This window comes from Telopea speciosissima, chromosome 4 (genome assembly GCF_018873765.1).
Source record: "Telopea speciosissima isolate NSW1024214 ecotype Mountain lineage chromosome 4, Tspe_v1, whole genome shotgun sequence".
Taxonomy (NCBI): Eukaryota; Viridiplantae; Streptophyta; class Magnoliopsida; order Proteales; family Proteaceae; genus Telopea; species Telopea speciosissima.
In genome coordinates, this window is record NC_057919.1 from 35002792 (window position 1) to 35026935 (window position 24144).

Sequence of the window (24144 nt, forward strand, 5' to 3'; positions counted from 1 at the left end):
AAAATGGGTTCAGCCATTAAATGAAGGAAGGAAAATGGAGGGGGGGTGCCTCCCACCTACCTACCCCTTTATCTACACCCGTTCAACCTGCCATATTCTTCCTTGTTGATTCCTATAAATAGGGGTAAAGGGTAAGGGTTCTACACACTTGAACAATATACAAGTGTTGGAAAACACATTCCTCCAAAAACTAATTTTGATGATAACAAACATTGAGATTAATACTAATGTTCCAATCTTTAAGCAAGCCTCATAGTCAGACGTTGGAAGATATCAAGCGTCTAGCAATGGAGCTTATAATAGAAGACTAAAGAAAAGAAGAGGATTGAAGATTGAAGAACATCATTGGAGAAGGCCAAGAACTTATACCCACAAGAGGAAGAACCTTCAAGAAGATTTAAATACACATAGAACACACTATGTACACATAAACATTGCACTACATATGCATTGCATAAACATGGTTAGAGACTCTAGGAGGAAATCATTTCCATGCCCTAGACTCAAGAAACATGACCATAAACATATTGAACAAAAACCCATGAACTTATACCCACAAGAGGAAGAACCTTCAAGAAGATTTAAATACACATAGAACACACTATGTACACATAAACATTGCACTACATATGCATTGCATAAACATGGTTAGAGACTCTAGGAGGAAATCATTTCCATGCCCTAGACTCAAGAAACATGACCATAAACATATTGAACAAAAACCCATGAAGTCCCAAGAAAGCCGGACCAAATACCCCTTGACAGACAGTCAAAAATAGGACATCTATCTGTCAGTCGACCTACAGCATATGAAAGAACACATTCTTGATTCTAGAGGCCTGTCGGTTGCAACCGACAGAATTACCGGGCGACCGACACCTATAGGTCGATCGATAATCGATCAATAGCCTCAAACTTGGCCTTAACGGCTAGTTTTTTCAATGGCTAGTTTTTTATGATCGACCGACAACATTTATAGGTCAACTGACAGTCTAAAAATATGACTATTTGATATCCGTTGGAGAACAAATAAACTCCAACTTTTGGCGTTATAAAAGACATCCTAATAAGAAATAAAATATTCTTTTTGATAGAAAAATTGCATAGTACATTTGTGAAAGTGTGAAAGTGCAAAAGTGAAAATTTGTCGCTGAACTAAGTTATTCAACTCAACCTCTTCAAAGAGATCTTACCAAGCTCTCATCTCTCCATTCTCTCCAACTTATGCCATCAAGGAGAATCATTTAGGAGATTCAAGGTGCATCATTCTCATTCATATCATTGTACACCATCACTCAAAGGGTAAAAGTGTCACTACTCTTTGATAGGTATTTATACCAAACTCTCTATTATATTTGTTTTTTTATGCTTTTGATTTGAGAAATCATTATTGTATTAATCTAGACTGCACTTAGATTAATACAAGGACCCTTTCATCCATAAGAGATTGAAGGATACTTTTGTCCTGGAACTAAGATTGCAAGGATCCTCTTATCCGGTTAAAAAGAGTTATAAATGTGTTATTTTCCTACCTATTATATTGAAAGGGAAATACTAGTGGAATTCTCTCAAGGTTGAGAGGATTGGATGTAGGCTAAGTTAACCGAACCACTATAAATCTTGTACCTCATTTGTTTTTATTCTTTATATTGTTATATTTAATCTAATTGTACAACTAATCGAAAAAGAGATAAAATCCACTAGGGGTAACCCATTCACCTCCCTCTAGGTTACCCAACAATTGATATCATAGCGGGAGCTCAAAACTAAGACCAAATATGGCTTTATATTGTGCTAAAAATGATGCATGGCATCATCATCATCTACACACCAAATTGAGGGGCTCAATACTTCTAGGCCACCATACTTTGATGGTGAAGGATTTGTCTATTGGAAGTGTAGGTTCAAAAACTATGTGTGTACTCATGATATTGATGTATGGATTGTATTTGAAAAGGGCCCCTTCCAAATCACAAAAGAAATTGAAAGAAAAATTGTACCTAAGGAGAAATCCGAATGGACACCATCGGATAAAATATACATAAAACAAAACTATAAAGCTATTGCATTCCTTCAATGTGCTCTTACTGAAAAGAAATTCAATAGAACTAGTATGTGTAACACGGCTAAAGAGATGTTTGATACTCTTGTGGTTACCTATGAAGGAACAGCACAATTGTAACAACTCAAAATTGACAAGCTTATTCATGAATATGAATTATTTAAAATGCTTGATAATGAGAGTATTTCTGACATGTTTACTAGATTCACTAACATTGTCAATAAGTTAAAAAGCTTAGGAAAAGAATACACCAAAGCGGAGAATGTAAGGAAGATCTTGAGATCACTACCCTCTAAGTGGAGACCAATGGTGACCACCATCAAACAAGCAAAAGATCTAGAGGTCCTACACATGGATGAATTGATGGGTACTCTACAAAGCCATGAAGTTGAATTCCTTGAAGATGATAAAATTATAGAAGTAAAAGAACCAAGGAGAAAGTCCATAGTACTCAAGATCTCTTGTGAATCCGAAGAAGAAGAAAGCGATCAAGAAGATCTAGAGAAAGAAATCTCTCTAATCACAAAGAAATTCCAAAGATTCCTAAGGAAGAGAGGAGGAAGATTCAACAAAGGACAACCATTAAAAGAAAACAAAGGTAAGACATACTAAAAGGAAAAACCTTTCAATACTAACAAGGATATTGTATGTTATGAATTTAGAAAACCCGGACACTTCAAAATCGAGTGTCCCAAGCTAAAAGGAAAGTAGAAAGAAAAAGGCTTGCACCGCCGAGATATCATGGGACTCAAGTGATAGTGAAGAAGAAAATAATGAATCCGAAGAAGAGGCCATCAATTTGGTACTAATGGCTCACAACAATGATGATGATGACGAGGTAAACTCTCCCTATCATAGCTCCTTGTCGATTTGCAATGATGATTTAGAATATGAAGAATTTCAAGAGGCCTTTGAAGAACTTTATAATGTAAGTCTCCAAGTGGAAGCGTCCAAAAAGGCCTTAGAAAAAGAAATAGTCAATCTTCTACATAAAATCGATGAGTTGACTTCACATACACACAACCTAGAAGAAGAAAACAAGAATCTAACCTCCACATTGCACACCTTTACTAAAGGTCAAAAGACCTTAGATACATTATTAGGAACCCCATAAAAGGGACCTCAAAATAAAGAAGGTCTAGGCTATGATAGTAAAAGATCACATCAAGCCAAAGGAAAAGGAAAGATGAGAACTCCAAAATGGAGAAAACCAAACCAAGGCCAAACCTCATATCCTATTGTATGTGAAAAATGTCATTTACCCGGGCATAAAACTTGTATCAATGCCTATGTTGATGGTAAAATAAAATATAAAGAACCGGATACAAGAAGAAAGCATCATGCATTCTACTACACTTCTCAAAAGAGGACCAACAAACCTCAAAGAGAATTTATGCCCCAAACGCCACAAAGACAATATCCCAAGCCTAAACCATTTCAACCATATAGGCAAAATGTTTCATATATGTCATATGCACCCCCCCATAGACCTCAAAATCACTATAGATCAAACACATACACTAGGCCCTATGATCACCAAAGGCCCTAATATCAACAATAGGTCTTACACATCACAAAAATACTATGCTCCATATAGACACTATGAATTCCAAGTGCCAAGAAGAACCCAAAGATCATATGGACATCAAAGACGTACATCTCACACACCTACAACACAAAATCATAATTCTAGAAGAGCTTGGATACCTAAGGATATGATTGATTATAACCTTAATGGACCCATGAGACTATGGGGACCAACATATATTTGATTCTTTTTGTAGGTATGCTTAAAGAGTATAGAAGCAATCGAATGGTATATTGATAGTGGATGCTCCAAGCATATGACGATAAACTCCAATCTATTCACCAAGCTAAACAAGCAAAATGGAGGAATGGTGACATTTGGGGACAATAGCAAAGAAAAATAATTGACATCGATGAAATCACCATTAGAGGTAAAATCATATCCAATGTATGCCTAGTTGACAATTTAAAGTATAATTTGCTTAGTGTGAGTCAACTATGTAATATAGGATATAGTGTCATTTTTAAAATCTCTCATTGCTTAGTGAAAAATTCAAATGATAAGACTATCTTAAAAGGAATTAGGAAAAATAATATCTATATTTGCTTATTGGATGAAGCAAATTCTAGTAATACATGTCTTATGTCAAATGATGTTGATCCTTACCTATGGCATAGAAAATTAGGACATGTTAATGTAAAAGTGATTAAGATCATTGCATCTATGAATTTAGTTAAGAACTTACCCAAACTCAAATTTGAAAAAGATCATGTATGTGATGCTTGTCAAAGAGGAAAACAAACCAAAGTATCTCATAAGTTTAAAAATGAAGTGTCTACCACTAGACCCTTAGAACTATTACACTTGGATTTGTTTGGGCTTATTACTACCCCTAGCCTAGGGGTTTCAAGATATACTTTTGTAATAGTTGATGATTTCTCTCGCTTCACAGGGACTCTATTTTTAAAACATAAAGATGAAGCTTTTAATGAATTTGCATCTCTATGCAAGAGAATACAAAACCAAAAGGGATATCTCATAACAACCATTAGAAGTGATCATGGAGGAGAATTTGACAATCTCAACCAATTTGGGAGTTATTGCAATGAACAAGGCATAACTCATAACTTCTCCGCTTCTAGAACACCCCAATCCAATGGGGTGATTGAAAGAAATAATAGATCACTTCAAGAGACCGCTAAAACAATGATAAATGAATATTCTTTTCCAAAATATTTTTGAGCCGAAGCGGTCAATACAGCTTGTTATGTATTAAATCGTGTGTTAATTAGACCTATATTACTCAAAATACCTTATGAAGTTTATCATGATAAATTACCTAAGGTTGATTACTTTAAAGTGTTTTGGTGGATATGCTATATATTGAATACTAAGGACAACTTAGGAAAATTTGATGCTAAAGCCGATGATGGTATTTTTCTTGGATACTCTTCAAATAGTCGAGCCTATAGAGTTTTCAACAAGAAAAGTTTAATTATTGAAGAATCAATGAATGTTAAATTTGATGAATCCCTTCCCAAAGAAAGGCATAGACCATTGGTTGATGATGATGATACCTTAGTTGAAATTAGGTAAAGTATAAAAAACTTCTCCCTAAGAGAACCCGATAACCAACCAAAGGATCTACCCAAAGAGGTTAAACCTTGGAAAGACCATCCCTTAGATCATGTCATCGGAGACCTAGACAAAGGAATCCAAACTAGATCTAAAACTCAAGACATTTACAACAATGTTGCCTTCATATCTAAAATTGAACCTAAAAACATAAAAGAAGCATTGGAAGATAGTGATTGGATAATAGCTATGCAAGAAGAGCTCCACCAATTTGAAAGAAACAATGTTTGGAAACTTATCCCAAGATCCAAAAATCATTCTATTATAGAAGCCAAATGGGTGTTTAGGAACAAACTTGATGAGGATGGCTCAATCATTAGAAACAAAGCTAGATTGGTTACCAAAGGGTATAATCAACAAGAAGGGATAGACTTTGATGAAACCTATGCACCGGTAGCAAGATTGGAATCCATTAGAATGCTACTTGCCTTTGCATGTCATAAAAATTTCAAACTATACCAAATGGATCGGATGTCAAAAGTGCATTTTTAAATGGCTTTATCATGAAAAAAGTATATATTGCACAACCTCCCGGATTTGAGGATGTAAAACATCTGGATTATGTCTTCAAACTAAACAAAGCTTTATATGGACTCAAACAACCTCCTAGAGCTTGGTATGAGAGATTGAGTGAATTCCTAATCCAAAGTGGATTTCAAATGGGTAAGGTTGATACAACTTTGTTTGTTAAACATAAAGAAAAAGACTCTATTATTGTGCAAATATATGTTGACGATATTATATTTGGATCTACCAATGAATATTTGGATCTACCAATGAAAATCTTTGTGTTGAATTTAACAAATGCATGAGTGATGAATTTGAAATGAGCTTGATGGGTGAACTAAATTTTTTCTTAGGACTTCAAATTAAGCAAACCAAAAATGGAATCTTCATATGTCAAACTAAATACACCAAGGAACTTCTCAAGAAATTCGACTTTGATGGACAAAAGTCATCTAGTACCCCTATGAGTACCTCTCTAAAACTATCTAAAGATGAGGAAGGCACTCCCATAGATCCTACACGCTATAGAGGTATGATGGCAGCCTTCTATATCTCACCGCTAGTAGGCCAGACATCATGTTTAGTATGTGCGCTTATACTATATTCCAAGCCAACCCAATGCAATACCACTTTAATGCCGTTAAAAGGATCTTTAAATATCTTAAAGGTACTACAAATGTAGGATTATGGTACCCAATGAACCAAAATTTTGATTTAATAAGCTTTTCGGATGCCGACTTTGTCGGGTGCCATCTTGATCGCTAGAGTATAAGTGGTACATGCCACTTCTTAGGTTCTTGCTTGGTTTCTTGGTTTAGCAAGAAACAAAATTATGTTGCTCTTTCCACTACCGAAGCTGAGTACATTGCGGCCGGTAGGTGTTGTGCCCAAGTCCTTTGGATGAGGCAAACTCTCATGGACTATGGGATACTTTTTTTTTCATTTCCAATTAATTGCAACAATACAAGTGCAATCAATTTAAGCAAAAATCCCGTTCTTCATTCTAGAGCCAAACATATTGATATTGGGCATCACTTTCTTAGAGACACAGTTCAGAAAAGGAAAATTTTTCTAAAATACATTGAAACTGAGAAACAACTTGCAGACATCTTCACCAAACCATTAAGTAAAGAAAGATTATGCTATTTAAGGAGAGAACTCGGGATCTACAACCCATTTGAGTAGTTTTTAATACTCAAAAAGCCCAAAAATCAGACTGCTATCAAAATTTCTAGGCTAAAAACTCAAATACCCCTGTTTTTGGTCTATCGGTCGACCTACAGAGTCGTATCGGTCGAATGACAAGGAAAAAAATCTGGTTTTAAACAAAATCGAGAGGACATTTTCTCATTTCCCTCTTCTTTTGTTCGAGACCTCTCCTCTCCAAAACTCTTTTTCTCTGATCTCCAAGGCAAAATCCTGTAAAAATCCTTAAGATTTCACCAAATCCAAGCCACAAATCACTCTTCCTACTCATTTCACCCACTTTCAACCCAAAAATCTCTACTTTTCTCTAATCTCTAAAGTCCTAGGTTTCAAATGGCTCCAACGCAAAACAAGGGCAAGCAACCAAAGAAGAAAGCCAAAGTTGGGGAGAGCTCTGCCGCATATGACAAGTCTCTCTTCATTTCAGAAGAAGCCCCTATTCTCTCGGGAAGATTTGAGAAGAGAAAGGTTGACAAGGAAAGAACTGTAAGGGTTTCTCAATTCCTTGACTATGAAATTGAAGAGTATTTTAAATATTTGGGTTGAAAAATTACCTTAGTTTATGTTGATCCTTGCTATCCTGACCTTGTTAGACACTTTTATTGCAATCTTAGAATCCAAATGGTGAATTATAGGATTGCCATCACATCCCTAGTAAAAGGTGCTCCCATCATGTTCACATATGGAGATCTAGGGGAAATCATGGGAATTCCCACCTTTGGAGACATGAGATATCTTCATCCCAAAGGAGATGCCAAGACTTTTATGAATGTAGATGAAGTTTATGGTGCTATCATAAAAGACTATGTTGGGTTTGAACCAACTGTTAAAGCTATCCAACTTCATGAACTACCTAGGATGATTAGCTTCATTGTAAGCAACAACATTCTACCCAAAGGTGGTCATAGGGATCAAGTCAATGCCTTTCAAGCCTATATCATTTGGTGTCTTGTCACTACCAATCCCATTAATCTCCCATACCTGATTATGAAGACCATGGAACACTGTGCAGTACCTTATTACAGGGGCAATCTTCCATATGGCAGACTCATAACTGCCATCCTTAAATTCGATGAGGTGGATCTCTCAGGGGAATTCATTAACCCCAAGATGCTTGACATTGACTCATCCACCATCAAGAAGATGAAGTTGGGTTTTGTTATTGCTCCTTCACAACAAGCTCGAAGGAAGCGAGCTACCCAACATGTCACCAGTGAAGAAGAAGATTCCCAAGAAGAGGGAGATAGTGAGGATGAAGACTATGTTGGTGAACCCTCTGGAGATTATGTCACCAGAGAAGAATTTTCAAGCTTTAGCCAACAACTTGACACCCGCCTGAAGGGCTTTGATGATCACTTCACCTCCCTCCACAAAGATCAAGAAGAAATTCTTCGCATCCAAAGGGAGAATCAAGAGATTCTGCAACGTCTCAATCTACACTTCTTTCCTCCTCCTCCACAGTAGAGATAGTTGATATTACTAACTCTATATTAGAACTCTTGATATGTACTTTTGTGGCACACCTTTTGGAACCTCTAATTTGTGGCACAATTTTAAAAACTTGGATCTTCTATTTTTGAAGCATGTGATGCGTTTAAAATTACCACTTTATTGGGCTACGTATTATTTGCTCTCTGTTCTTCTGACCATGCAGGAAGTCATTTCCTTAGGGGGAGCCACTCTAAGAGTATTTTTTTATTACTAGCACTGGCTCAGGGGGAGCCAATGATGTTCTACACCTCCTATTTGTGTTGACAAAAGGGGGAGAAGTTTTGTGATTCAAATATTCATATTATGTGGTAATATGATAATGCATTTAAATTTTCATATTATGTATGATAATGCATATTCATTTTGAATTACATGCCTACAATGAGTAATGCATATTTATCTTGAATCACATGTTTGTCATCATCAAAAAGGGGGAGATTGTTGGAAAGCACATTCCTCCATAAACCAATTTTGATGATAACAAACATTGAGATTAATATTAATGCTCCAATCTTTAAGCAAGCCTTATAGTCACACGTTGGAAGATATCAAGAATCTAGCAACGGAGCTCACAATAGAAGACTAAAGAAAAGAAGAGGATTGAAGATTGAAGAACATCATTGGAGAAGGCCAAGAACTTATACCCACAGGAGGAAGAACCTTCAAGAAGATTCAAATACACATAGATCACACTATGTACACGTAAACATAGCACTGCATACACATTGCATTCACATGGTTAGAGACTCTAGGAGGAACTCATTTCCATGCCCTAGACTCAAGAAACATGACCATAAAAATGTTGAACAAAAACCCATGAAGTCCCAAGCAAGCCGGACCAAATACCCCTTGACAAACAGTCAAAAATAGGACATCTGTCTGTTGGTCGACCTATAGATTCTGTAGGTCAACCTACAGCATATGCAAGAACACATTCCTAATTCCAGAGGACTGTCGATTGCAACCGACAGAATTGTCGATCGACCGACACCTATAGGTCGATCTATAGGTCGACCCACAATCGACCGACAGCCTCAAACTTGGCCTTAACAGCTAGTTTTTTCAACGGCTAATTTTTTATGGTCGACCTACAACATTTATAGGTCGACCGACAGTCTAAAAATATGACTGTTTTATATCCGTTGGAGAACAAACAAACTCTAACTTTTGGCTTTATAAAAGACATCCAAACAAGAAACAAAACATCCTTTTTGATAGAAAAAGTGCATAGTAAATTTGTGAAAGTGCAAAAGTGAAAATTTGTCATTGAGCTAAGTTATTCAACTCAACCTCTTTAAAGAGATTTTACCAACTTCTCATCTCTCCACTCTCTCCAACTTATGCCATCAAGGAGAATCATTTAGGAGATTCAAGATGCATCATTCTCATTCATATCATTATGTACCATCACTCAAAGGATAAAAGTGTCACTACTCTTTAATAGGTATTTATACCAAACTCTCTATTATATTTGATTGTTTATGCTTTTGATTTGAGAAAGCATTGTTGTATTAATCTAGATCGTACTTAGATTAATACAAGGACCCTCTCGTTTATAAAAGATTGAAAGATACTCTTGTCATGGAACTAAGATTGTAAGGATCCTCTTATCCTGTTAAAAAGAGTTATAAAGGTGTTATTTCTCCACCTATTGTATTGAAAGGAAAATACTAGTGGAATTCTCTCGAGGTTGAGAGGAGTGGATGTAGGCTAAGTTAGCCGAACCACTATAAATCTTGTGTCTCATTTGTTTTTATTCTTTATATTGCTATATTCAATCTAATTATGCAACTAATTGAAAAAGAGGCAAAATCCACTAGGGATAACCCATTTATCCAACAACAAGTTCAAGAGGTGAAGTGAGTTGAGCGGGTGATTATTTGTGGAGTATTAGGTTGTGTGTTATCTCTTTAGGGGTTTGAGAGTGTGAGTTGAGAGACGGTGTACAAGGGATATCCGACTTTGGATACAGGATTGGGTTTGGTTTAAATCCAAGTGTTATTACTTGTACGATTACTACCTCAGTTCTCTCATATTGAAGAAGTCCCAATTATGCCCGTGGATATAGGCATTGCCGAACCACGTAAACACTTGTGTCTGTGAGTTTCTTTATTTTTATCATTTTTATATGCTCTTTGTACACTCTCACTTTGTGTTAACGCGGGTCCCACATGTGGTCACTATTCACATATCACTATTCATGTGTCACTATTTATGTAACACTATTCATAGTTACTATTCATGTACTGCCGTATTTTTTTCAGTTTTCTTTGCACACAAGTGGAAAAGAATTTTCGCACTTTTTCCAATAAATGGTATCAGAGCCTTGGATCGAGTGAACATGTGTAAAAGCTTGATTGTAGTACGATGACTGGAAAAGGAATCTCGATGGGTAAGTTCGACATGTAGCTTTTTTATGGCCAAAATAACTTCAGTTTGTGGCAAAATACGGTTAAAGATATTTTGGTGCAACAAGGGGTGCGTATTCCTTACGGTGATGGACCCTCGAAGTATTTAGGACTACCAACTGAGATTGGAGTCTTTAAGCTGAAGTATTTTGTGAGCTTACCTCCAAGACCTGTAACCAGATTAAAGGTCGGAAGAACCAAATGTTATCGCAAGCTGGGCGGGAGGTCTTGATCAAATCTGTGGCTAGTTCCTTATCCTCTTATACAGCAGCCCATTTCTCTCTCCCGGTGTCCCATCACAACTCGGTTAGGCAAGCTATGAGTAATTGCTTATGGGGGCACAAAGAAGATAGTAACAAGCTTCATTGGATTTCTTGGACGTGTTTGTGTCGTTCTAAGGAGAAAGGAGGACTGGGGCTACGAGACCCCATTCTTTAGAATAGAGCGCTACTTGCTAAAGTTGCCTGGAGGTTATGGGATAATCCTGATTCGCTATGGGCCAGATTCATGAAAGCGGTTTACTTCCCTTCCTTGAATATCCTTAAAGCCAAGGCTGGTTCTCGGCCTTCTTGGGGATGGTGTAGTGTGTTGGTAGGGCATGATGTGCTATTCAATGGGCTCGTTTGGAAGGTAGAATCAGGAGTGAATATCGACCCATGGATTGATAAGTGGATCCCCTTTGTCCCTTGTTTCAAATCGGCTTCCCTAAAACCTATTGGTTGAAATATCTCTCTGCTCTCGAAGTTGATAGATCACGAGAATATAACGTGGAATACTAATTTGGTTAAGTTTTGGTTTCAACCGGATGATGCCAAGGAAATCTTAAAGATTAATCTCAGCCTTTTTCCTGGAGTTGACAAGCTGGTGTGGGGAGGTGCACGCGATGGTGTTTTTTCCATTAAATTGGCCTATCACCTATTGTCAAATCTAAGGGATCAATAGGTCCTAAACTAGGCTTCTACTTCCAGATGGCAGAAGTGGGAGGAGGTTCCTTTTGTTGTTTGGAAACGTATCTGGTCATGCAAGTCGTTGCCCAAGATACGAAACTTTCTTTGGAGGACATGCGCAGATGGTGTCGCCTCGGGGGAAGCTCTGCTTAGTCGAAGGTTCAAGGTTGATTACAGTTGTCGTCGCAGTGGGGCCAAAGTTGAATCTAATGAGCATATACTACTGGACTGCCCGTTTGCCAGAGCCACCTGGTTTGGGAGCTTTCTCTCTTATGTGGTGCCTTCATCGGGTCCCCCTAGCCTCATTCGTATCTTGCATGACTGGGAGAGGTTCAATTTCCCCTCTAAGAAGCATAGCCAAGAAGTTTTGGGCCTGTTTGCTTTCATTTGTTAGCACCTTTGGTTGGCTAGAAATGAGTTGTGTTTCTTTGGAACAATCTGGTCTCCTGTAGAGGTGTTCTCTAAGGCACATAAATCTTTTCAGGAACTTTGGGAGATCAGTTACCCATCTTTCGACTCATAGAAGCCTTGCCATGAAGTCCCCAGCAACGCTTCTCTTTCCCCCACTCATGGAGTCCTCCCCCCCTTAAACTGATGTAAGTTGAATTACGACGCGGCATTACCTTTACTTTTAGAGGTAGGTGGCCTGGGCTTTATCGAGAGGAACCATAGGGGAGATCCGATTGTGGCTATATCAATCCCAGCTGTGTTTTCGGATGTTCTTGTGGGCAAAGCATTGGCAGTCCGTGAAGGTCTGCTCTAGGCGTCGGAGGCGAGCCTCTCTCATGCTCTGGTTGAGTCTGACTGTGAGGTGCTTATCAACTTGATCCGTCCACCTCTATCAATGGAAGCAGTTATCCGTGATATTCGTATTTTGGGGGATTGTTTCACCTTGTGTCCCTTTGTTGTTATCTCTAGGGATGCTAATGTTGTAGCTCATACCCTAGCTCGGCAGGCTTTGTCTTCGGCAAGTAAGATAAATTGGCCTTGTTACGTCAAGAAATCGTCGAGCGGTCCTGCGAGTGCCGTCACCTGCAAGTGGACCAAAGGGGTCAACAGAGAGAACCAGTGTGGTCCCGGCCTAGGGCTCTCCGATGCCAAAGTTAGATCTCCTGTCGCAAACAGATGAATAGTAATTATTCAGTATGAGTTTTGATGTCCTTTGATGGGGTTGCGTACCTTGTCTTTTATAGTAGCATATGGCGGTGTATGGCGGTGTGGAGAGTCCCCGTTTGATGGCGATTGTGCCATTGAGTGGATAGAGGCCCTGGGTAACGGGGCTCTATCCTGATTGGTCATCTCCCCGTGGGAGGAAGTGTCCTGGTGGCATCAGGATCCTTGGTGGATAGATACCCGCGTGTGGTGATAACGTCCTTGGTGCTTGAATCCGTCTGGATGACGTGACCTCTAAGCGGCGGCCTAGAGTCCTGGTAGTGACATGAGTCTTAGCGATACGATCGGATCGTAGATGGGTGGCCCCCACCTCACGTGCCCACGATGTTGTGCCTGGGTGCAGGCCGCGCCTGGGTGAGGCTACGCCTGGATGTGTGGCTGCGCCTAGGTGACGCCGCGCCTGAGTGAGGCCGCGCCCTGGTGAGGAGGCCGCGCCCTGGGTGAGGCCGCTCCCTGGTGAGGAGGCCGTGCCTGGGTGAGGAGGCCGCGCCCTGATGCGGGGCCGCGCCCGAGTGGTGGCCGCGCCCCCGAGTGGTGCTGGGACCCCGGTTCGTTCCCCTTAGCTATGGAGCGGGTGTCTGTGACACGTGACGGTCGTTGATTGGCCCGGTGAATATTGGATGTATCATTTGCCCCCCACTCTCTTGGGATAGGATGTCCAAGAGAGTAGGTGTCTTTGCATAGTGAGGGGTCCGCTGCGAATAGACTTTCCTGTGGGGTTTGCCTGTAAATCCACTAATGAGGTAGGAGAGGTTGGGAGTTCAAACCTTACCTCTTACACTTTTTCTTTTTGTTTTTTGTAGGTATATGTTCCTTCCTCTCCCTTCTTCTTTCACTTCTCATTTCTCTTTCTTACTTTTTGTCTCCCCTTTTGCTCTCCTTTAATTCCCCCTTTTTGTCTTTTGTCTTCTCTTTGGTGCCCACCATGTGCTTGTTTTTGGGTCACCTCCACTAGTATCCATTTTGCTTGATTTTGGGTCCTTGTGTTAGGGTTGTGTTATCTTGGTGCCTTGGTTTGCTTGGAAGGCTTGAGTGGTGCTTGGCTTGAGTGCCTTGCCTCTTGTGACCTCTATCCCTTGATTGTGCCTCGTGGTGTGGCCACATCGTCGTCGTGTGCCTGTCTTTCAGCGCGGTCACCTTTTGTCTGAGGTAAATCAGTCCCCTTTCTTCCTTTTGCTCTCTTTTTTTTTTTTTTTTGTAAGGCGGTGCCTAGGTGAGGCCGCGCCTGTGGGTGTGGCCGCCGGTGAGGTCGCGCCTGCGGGTGTGGCTGCGGGTGAGGCCGGGCTGCGGGTGTGGCCGCTTTGAGGCCGCGCCCCACGGGTGTGGCCGCGGTGAGGCCGCGCCCCACGGGTGTGGCCGCGGTGAGGCCGCGCCTGCGGGTGTAGCCGCGGTGAGGCCACGCCCTGCGGATGTAGCCGTGGTGAGGCCGCGACTGCTGGTGTGGCCGCGGTGAGGCCACGCCTGCCGGTGTGGCCGCGGTGAGGCCGCGCCTGCGGGCGTGCGCGGTGAGGCGGGGCCCTGCGGATGTGGCCGCGGTGAGGCCGCGCCTACGGGTGTGGCCGTGGTGAGGCCGCGCCTGTGGGGGTGTCCTCGCCTCGGTGAGGCCGCGATGAGGCCACGCCTGCGGGTGTGGCCGCGCCTGTGGGTGTGGCTGCGCCTTGCGAGGGTGGCCGCCTGGCTGGCCACGCCTGGGTGGCCATGCCTGGGTGTGGTCCGCGCCTTGCCGGTGATGCCGCGCCTATGGTGGCCGCGGCGTGGGCGTGATGGACCCTCGCTCTTCTTCCCTGTTCTTCCTCTTGTATGTGATGGATCTGCTGTTTATATTTTGCAGGTGACATTCCTTTCATTTTTCTTGCCAGCTTCGGGGAGATTGCTTTCTCGAGTAAGTAGTTCGTTCCCCTCTTGTCCTTCATGTCGTTCACGGGTGACCTTGGCCCTGCTTCAGTCGGGGTTGGATCTTCAGAGGAGCGTTCCCCCGGATCGCCTTCTTCTGTGGGTACTCCCTCCTCTATACCCTCCCCTAGTGATACTGATGGAGGAGTGGGACCTTCTAGTGTCTCCGGTCCCCGTAGGGATCGTCGACCCTGCGGGCGGCATCCTCGGCCGCCGGTCCTGGCTGATAGGTTAGGCCCTGTTGCTAGCATCTTGTCACCTTCGACTTGGTTTCCCTCCGTGAGGAGTTCCATATTCCCATCGAGGTCATGTTGCGTGCTCCAGGGCCTTGCGAGTATGCCTTCTCTCATCGTGCGGGGGAGATCTGTCTCTACCGTTCATTTTTCCTCCAGGGCCTTCGCCTTCCTATCCCTCGCTTCGTCGAGTTAGTGTTAGAGCATTGGCACCTCACTCCTGGGCAGGTGTTGCCCAACTCTTGGAGGGTGATCTTGGGTTTCTATGTCTTCTTCGCCCGCCTACGGACTTTTATCTGTTGAAGAAGGGGAACCATGGATGCTATCACTTTGCTCGCCGTGTGCTCAAGGGGCCCTATGCCTCTGTGGAGCTTCTCACGGGGATCACTAGTCACGTGAAGTATTGGAGGGATCGCTTCTTTTTTGCCACGGTCCCCCGATGCCCATTACGGCATGTTAGGGAAGTTATTGACCTCAAGAGGGTCAATCGGGGGCTTGAGTGAGTGATTTTGAGGGTCACTCCCTCAGCGTGCCTGGGTCGGGATCCGTTCCACGTCCGGGAGTGGGACTCGGAGGCCTTCTGTCTCTCTGGAAGCGAGTCTGGTAAGAGCATTGTCTTTTGTACTTGATTGGCATGTTGGTATTTGAATGTATGTGTCATCCGATTGGTTGGTCGATCTATCACGGTGGATACGCGTCCAGGACTTGGGTGCTCGCGGCAATCTGCGGAGGAAAGTCGCTTCTCGGGGTGGTCCATCTGCTTTGGAGTGACCGATGTTGGTGGTGCTTCTGCGCTGTGGTTGTTGGAGCGAGCGAAAGGGTGGACCGAGGACATGCCCGCGTGACGAGCTGCGGCGTGCGGGTCCTCCTTCCCCGTACTTCTCCTTGTGACAATGGCGTTCCGGGCTCGTGCCTCTGCCTCCCTCTGTTGTTCCTTCCGGATCTTGTATTGCCCCTTTCCAAGGGGAAAGGTGTGAGTTCCTCGGCGGTCGCCGCCTGATCTTCCCAGCTGGGTGAGTCCTGGTGATCACCTTGGGCGTCTTGGGAGGGCTCGACCTTGGCCGAGCCGGCGTGTCACGGGAGTGGGTGGATAGGGGCGGGCTCCCTACCGCGAGGATGGCCTTGCGAGAGGCTTAGCGATGCTTGTCAGCTCGAGACCCTCTACCATGACATGGCTTCGGTGGGTTATTCCTTTTCTGTCTCATCATGTCCATTGCTCCATTTATTTTTACATTATTTTATCGCTTGCCATGTTGATTGTAGGTCCATCATCGTATTCGAGGCGGTGCTTCACTGGAGGGTCACGCTTCTCGTGAGGTGCGGATCTGCGCACCTGCGTGACGTGGAGAGGGAGCTCCGAGGGTCAGGTCGATGCCGTGAGAGGGCCGAGGTGGCCGAGAGGGGTGTCGGGGAGCTCTTGTGGCGTCGAAAAGCTCCTAGAGGTGTCGAGGAGCTGCGTGTGACCTCTGTTGGTGCGGCGAGAGCTCGGCTAGGGTTCTTGCTTTGGAGGAGGAGCTTCATTCATTGAGGGGAAGGCATGAGGTGGAGTGGCATCTGCGGTGAGCGGTGTGGCTGAGTTCCAGGCATCCTCTGCGTTCTCGGACGCAGTATCGGCGCGACTTCAGCCCGCCTATGAGGGAGGGTCGGGACTTAGCCGCTTGTGTCTGGAGGTGACCCCGACTATGACTTCTCTGTCTTGGGGTTTTACGAGTTTCTTGCGGCGCTCCAGGGTGTAGTGTGGTGGAGAGCGCTCCGGTGTCGGAGGTGGAGGCTGCCCTGCTGAGGGGTCTGCTGCGCGTCCTCTGAGGCGGACATGATGTCTCGGTGGGTCGAGGTGACCCACCACTCTGTGATCCCTTGACCTTACGGTTGTCCCGATCCTGTAGACGTCTCAACCTTTTTCCTTTTTTTTTTTTTTGAACTTGAGTTGTAACTACTATGGCTTTTCTATGTGATCGCTTTTGCTTTTCTTTGATTGCCTTGTCTCTTGGTGATTATTTGCGCATTGATGCTCTTTGACCCTTGATAGTCAACGCCTTAGGCATAGAGCCTCAATGGTGGCATGGCGCCTTAGGCATGAAGCCTCAGTGTTGGCATGTTGCCTTAGGCTTGAAGCCTCGGTGTTGGCATGTCGCCTTAGGCATGAAGCCTCCATGTTGGCATGTCGCCTTAGGCATAAAGCCTCAATATTGGGATGTTGCCTTAGGCACGAAGCCTCAGTGTTGGCATATCGTCTTAGGCACGAAGCCTCGATGTTGGCATATCGCCTTAGGCACGAAGCCTCAGTGTTGGCATATCGCCTTAGGCACGAAGCCTCAGTGTTGGCATATCACCTCAGGCATAAAGCCTCAATGTTGGCATGTTGCCTTAGGCACGAAGCCTCAGTGTTGGCATATCGCCTTAGGCACGAAGCCTCGATGTTGGCATATCGCCTTAGGCACGAAGCCTCAGTGTTGGCATATCGCCTTAGGCATGAAGCCTTAATGTTGGCATGTTGCCTTAGGCACGAAGCCTCAGTGTTGGCATATCGCCTTAGGCATGAAGCCTCACTGTTGGCATATCGCCTTAAGCATGAAGCCTCAATGTTGGCATGTTGTCTTAGGCACGAAGCCTCAATGTTGGCATATCGCCTTAGGCACGAAGCCTCGATGTTGGCATATCGCCTTAGGCACGAAGCCTCGATGTTGGCATATCGCCTTAGGCACGAAGCCTCAATGTTGGCATATCGCCTTAGGCACGAAGCCTCGATGTTGGCATATCGCCTTAGGCACGAAGCCTCGATGTTGGCATATCGCCTTAGGCACGAAGCCTCGATGTTGGCATATCGCCTTAGGCACGAAGCCTCAGTGTTGGCATATCGCCTTAGGCATGAAGCCTCAGTGTTGGCATCTCGCCTTAGGCATGAAGCCTCGATGTTGGCATGTTGCCTTAATGTAGTGGCCGTGATTCGATTGAGTGGTAGGAGAAGACAAGTATTCTTGCAACATTTCTTTATTTTGACTGAAATTCACATTGTCCTTGATGTCGTCTCTTGCTACTCCTCACTGCTATCGCCCGTTATCACTACCACTCTCTTGCTATGCTTCTCCGGTAGTACTTCTTGGATGTTACGAGTTCCAGTACGGTCTACCTTCTTGCCCCTAGAGTCTTCAAGCGGTAAGTCCACGGGCGTATCTGCTTGGAGACTATGTAGGGTCCTTCCCGGTTGGGTGATGACTTCCCCATATCGTGGCTGCGATGCACTTGCCCTCCGTAGTACTAAATCTCCCTGGTGGAATAGCCTTTCCTTGACCCTGGCGTTATAGTACCTTGCAGTACGTTGCTGGTAGGCGACGTTCCTTAGTAGTGCTCTTTCGCAGACCTCATCTATAAAGTCTAGGTTCGCCCGCAGTCCGTCGACATAGGTGCGTTCATTGAAGTGCGAATCCTATGGGACATAGCGCGAGCTCTACGGCGCCAATGCTTGATGCCATATGCTAGGCGGAATGGGCTCTCTCCCGTGGGCGTCCGTCTTGTAGTTCGGTATGCCCACAGGACGCTTGGTAGCTCTTCTACCCACTTGCCTTTGGCTCCTTCTAGCCTTTTCTTGACTCCTTCATAGCGTTACATTGGTGACCTCCACGACCATTGGCTTGTGGGTATGCTACCGACACAGGCCGATAGTCGATGTTGTAGCTGTGACAGAATGCTTGGAATTTAGGGTTGTTGAATTATTTTCCATTGTCTGATCCCCGAACCTGTAGATGACGTCGTCGCGGACGAACTTCTCCATCTCTGTCTCTGTTATCTTGGCCAAGGGTTTAGCTTCCACCCACTTGGTGAAGTAGTCGATCGCAACGACCAGGTACTTTCTGTTTCCTAGTGCTGCGGTGAAGTTGCCTAAGATGTCTAGTCCCCACATGGCAAAAGGTATGGGGTTGAGGATTGATGTCAGCTTGGTGGCGGGTAGATGGGTCTGGGCGAACAACCGACATTGCTCGCACTTCTTGGCATATTGGATGGCCTCCTCTTGCATTCGTGGCCAGTATAGTCCCTGGCGGAGGATTTTATAGGCTAGGGCTCGTCCCCCCATGTGGCTTCCACATATCCCCTCATGGACTTCGGCTAGGGCGTACTCTGCCCCCTTGGGTCCTAGGCACCGGAGTAGTGGTGCTGTTGCCCCCCGCTTGTACTAGTACCCCGTCTAGGACGGTGTACTTTGCAGCTCTCATCCTGATCTTCCTTGCTTCGGCCTTGTCTTCTGGTAAGACATCGTTCTGGAGGTAGTTGAGTAGAGGGTCCATCCAGCTAGGTCCCTCCGTGATCTCGTTAACCTGCTTTTCCTTATACGTTGGCTCATGCAGGATCTCAACATAGACTGCGCTAGCCAAATTTCGGAGTTCCTCATTGGCTAGCCTGGATAGGGCGTCAGCGGTGGCATTCTCCTCCCTGGGAACTCGAACCATCTTAAACTTCTCGAAACCCTCGATCAATGCTTGAGCGCGTGCTAGGTATGATGCCATCCTCTCATCTTTTGCCTCATACTCTCCATTCACCTGATTCACCACGAGCTGGGAGTCGCTCCGGGTGGATAGGTGTGTGACTTGGATGGCTTTGGCCACCCGGAGTCCAGCTAGTAATGCCTCGTACTCTGCTTCATTATTGGATGCTTGGAAGGTGAACCAGAGAGCATATTGGATACGAAATCCCTCGGGGCTGGTTAATATGAGCCCAGCGCCGCTTCCTGCTGCATTGCTCGACCTGTCCACGAACATGTCCCATGATCCGTGATCCTTCTCTTCGGGCTCCCCTGTTTGTGACTCGATCTCAGACTGGGTACACTCTGCAATGAAATCTGCAAGAGCCTGGCCTTTGATGGCTGTCCTTGGTTGGAACCTGATGTCATGCTCACTTAACTCCACCGCCCATGCTATCAATCGTCCGGAGACGTCCGGCTTGTGCAATATCTTCTTCAAGGGTAGGTCTGTGAGGACTGTGATGGTATGGGCTTGGAAGTATGGTCGTAGCTTCCTGGCTGCCATTACCAATGCATAGGCTACCTTCTCGATCCTAGTGTACCTGGTCTCTGCATCGATCAGGACATGGCTGACGTAGTAGATGGGCCTCTGGACTTTGTCTTCTTCCTTCAGCAGTACTGCGCTGACCGCGACAGGGGTGGCGGCCAGGTAGAGTTGCAACTCTTCGTTAGGTTCCGGTCGCCCAAGCAGGGGTGGGCTCTCTAGGTACTCCTTCAATTCTCCGAACGCCTTTTGGCACTCTTCCGTCCATGTGAAGTCCTTAGGGCTTCGGAGGTTCTTCAATGTTTTGAAGAATGGTAAGCACTTATCACCTGATCGTGACACGAACCTGGAAAGGGCAGCAACCCTTCCATTCAACCTCTGCACTTCCCTGACCGTTCGAGGAGGTGCCATCTCTTGGATGGCCTTGATCTTGGATGGGTTGGCTTCTATTCCACGGACTGAGACCATGAACCCCAGGAATTTTCCTGACGTTACACCGAAGGCGCACTTTGTAGGGTTTAGCTTCATCTGGCTCCTCCTCAGTACTGTGAATGCTTCCTCTAGGTCGGTCAGGTGTTGGTTGGTGTGGACGCTTTTCACGAGCATATCATCCACATATACCTCCATGTTGCGCCCGATCTGCTCCTCGAACATCTTGTTGACCATTCTCTGGTAGGTGGCCCCTGCATTCTTTAACCCGAATGGCATGACGTTGTAGCAGTAGTTCTCTTTGTCCGTCCGGAATGCAGTGTAAGACTCATCATCCTCATACATGAGGATCTGGTTGTATCCGAAGTAGGCGTCCATGAAACTCAGCATCTCATGGCCAGCGGTGGCGTCGATCAGTAGGTCGATCCGGGGCAGTGGGTACTCATCTTTTGGGCATGCCTTGTTCAGGTCAGTGTAGTCGACACACATCCTCCACTTCCCACTTGGCTTTGGTACCATGACCACGTTGGCGAGCCAGGTTGGGAACTTCTCCTTTCTGATGAACCCTGATCGGCTTAACTTCTCGACCTCCTCCTTGATTGCTGCTTGTCGGTCGAGGGCGAAGTTACGCCGCTTCTGTTGAACGGGCTTCCTGGTTGGGTCAACATGTAGTCGGTGTTCCGCTATGGAACGTGGTATTCCTGGCATGTCGGAAGTCGACCATGCGAAGACATCCATGTTCGCTTGGAGGAGGTGTCCAAGCCCTTCTTTTTGTTCCTTGCTTAGCAGCGAGCCGACCTGAACGACCTTAGAGGGGTCATCCTGGCGAGGGGCCATGGGATGAGGTCTTCCACTGGCCTTCCCCTTCTCTCTGTCGGTTCATCTCTGCAGTCCGATCATGCTCTCTAGGCAGAGTGCCATTCCACGGGTGTTGCCATTATTCTTTTTCATGAAGGTGGCGTAGCACTCCCTTGCTTTCTTCTGATCTCCTCGGACTTCGCCTACCCCATTCTCGGTGGGGAACTTCATCTTCAGGTGAAGTGGTGATATGACTCCTCTAAGGGCTGTCAGTGATGGTCGCCCTAAGAGGCCGTTGAAGGACACCACTGACTTGACTACCATGAAATTTACCATGATGGTTACTTGTTGAGGGTGTACCCTGAAGGTGACGGGTAGCTCTATGGTACCTCTGATGGAGGCGGTGGCACCTGAGAATCCATGGAGATAAGTGGGCTCTGGTTTGACCTGGTCGTCCCCGAACCCGAACTGTCGATAGGCATCCAAGGAGAGTACATCAACAGACGCCCCTGTGTCTATCAGTACCCTGTGTACAGGTCGATTGGCTACCTCCACCTGTACTACCAAGGCATCTTCATGCGGGAAGTTTAGTCCTTCCAGGCCTTCATCCGAGAAGGAGATCACCGCCTCAGTCTTGGCTATCTTGCTGGGCTTCTCTGCCACTCCCACGAACCTGGCATGAGCTTTAGCTTTTCTGGTGGACTCTTGCCCTGGTCCTCCAAGTATGGTGAGGATAGGAGGTCCCTTGGTGCCACTAGGTTCTGTGGCATCTCTCCGCTCTTCTGGGCAGTCTCTCTCTCGATCTATTCTTCTTTCTTCTCGTCTCGGTTCCACTCTGTCTCCATCGCGACCTCTATCTCCTTGGCCTGAGCGGTTGTCACGTCTCCCCTTCACATACTTGTTCAAGCTTCCTGCTCTTACCAGTTGTTCTATCTCTCTCTTCAATTGATAGCACTCCTCTGTGTCGTGCCCATTCTCTTTGTGGAAGAGACAATATTTGTTAGGGTTTCGCTTCTCTGGCGCTGCTAGCATGGGTCGTGGCCAATGGAGTAGGTCACGGTCCTGGATCTGCATGAGTATCTGGGACCTGGTGGTGTTCAGTGGTGTGAACTCAGGGGTGCTTGCCCTCTCACTTCTCTCTGGGCGGCGGTCTGTCCTCCTAGATGGGCGGTCGCTCTTCTCTTGTCGGCGCTCTGTCCTCGACCTCTTACCCTCTTTGCGGTCATCAGGTGCTGACCTCTTGTTGTCCTGTGGCTTGGCCTCGATTATTTTTGTTCTAGCTTGTAGTACCTCGGCCATATTTGCAAACTCGTTGCACCGCTCCAGGAGCTCTTTCATAGTCCTGGTCTCATGACGTGCCAGGTCCTTGATCAAGTCCAGGTCCCTAATACCTCCTGCTAGGGCTGCATACTGTGTCTGGTCATCCAAGTCTCGAACCTCCAGGGACTCCTTGGTGAACCTGGTAACGTATTCCCTGAGAGATTCCCCAGGGTTCTGTACCACGTTTAGTAGATTGACGGTGGTCTTCTTCTGCTTGACGCTGCTTTGGAAACGGGTGACGAACTATTCGCATAGCTCTGCGAACGAGCATATAGATCTCGGTCGTAGCCTGGAGAACCATGATGTGGCCGCTCCCTTGAGGGACGCAGGGAATGCCCGACAGGATACCACGTCCGACCCCCCATACAGCATCATCATGCCATTAAAGTAGTTGATGTGGTCATTAGGGTCAGTGGTACCACTGTAGAGTTCAAAGGTGGGTAGTCGAAACCTGAAAGGTAGTGTGGCTGACATGATCTCTGCCGAGAAGGGGTGTTGTCCAGGTATGGAATGTGTCTCGCCTTTGGTCTGCTTCTCCAACCCTTTCAGCTTCTCATCCAGGTCGCGGAGTCTTTGATCGAGCTCCTCGTCCCGTGTCTGCCCCCCACGCCTAGCCGGACGTTCGCTGCGACCCCGTTCACGCTCTCTCCTGGATGTCCCCTCCCGCCTTGAGTGTTGGCGGGATGGTGAATGGTCATGCCATGATGAACCCTGTCGTGAAGGTAAGGGGCTTTCTTCTCTGCAGGTCCGGCTTCGTCATGGTATGTGACCTTCTTCCAGTCGTCCGTCGAACACAGACCTCCAGACCGATCTCTGCGGGCTAGACACCCTCGCCCTGGGTGTTGGCGTCCTCCCACGTTCTGACCGTGGCGAGAGGTCTCTTGTTCTCCTGGGATGCTGGGAAGGCTCCCCCCGTTGTGGAGTGGGGGTTGCCTGTCGCGCAAGTCTCTCTGATCTCGCGCCCCTGGGAGATGATCTCCTAGGGTTTGGCTCTTGTTGAGGTATGGACTCCACCCTTGCTGATGGTGAAGTCCTCCGACGGTGAGATGTCGCACGCTGCGTCAGGTATTCTCGAAAGAGTCATTGTTCATCGAGGATCTGTCATTGCAGGTCGTTGATCTGACCCACAGTGGCTGGAGCATTGGGGTCAGGTGTCACCTCCACCACCACATCGTCGGCCTCGTTATTGTTGGGCTCGGCGATCACGAACTGGTCATTAAGGGGGATCTCCTCCTCCAGAGGGACATGGTCCTGGTTGTTGGCTCTGCGGCGAGAGCACTCTGGGGGTGGTGATCCATTCCTTGCTCCGTTGTTGGTGGTGGTAGTCTTCCTTCGTGCCATTGAATGAGTATGGAAGCGAGTTAGTAGCTATAATGGCTAGCGTCGTTCCCCACAGACAGCGCCAATCTGTTGCGTCAAGAAATCGTCGAGCGGTCCTGCGAGTGCCGTCACCTGCAAGTGGACCAAAGGGGTCAACAGAGAGAACCGGTGTGGTCCCGGCCTAGGGGTCTCCG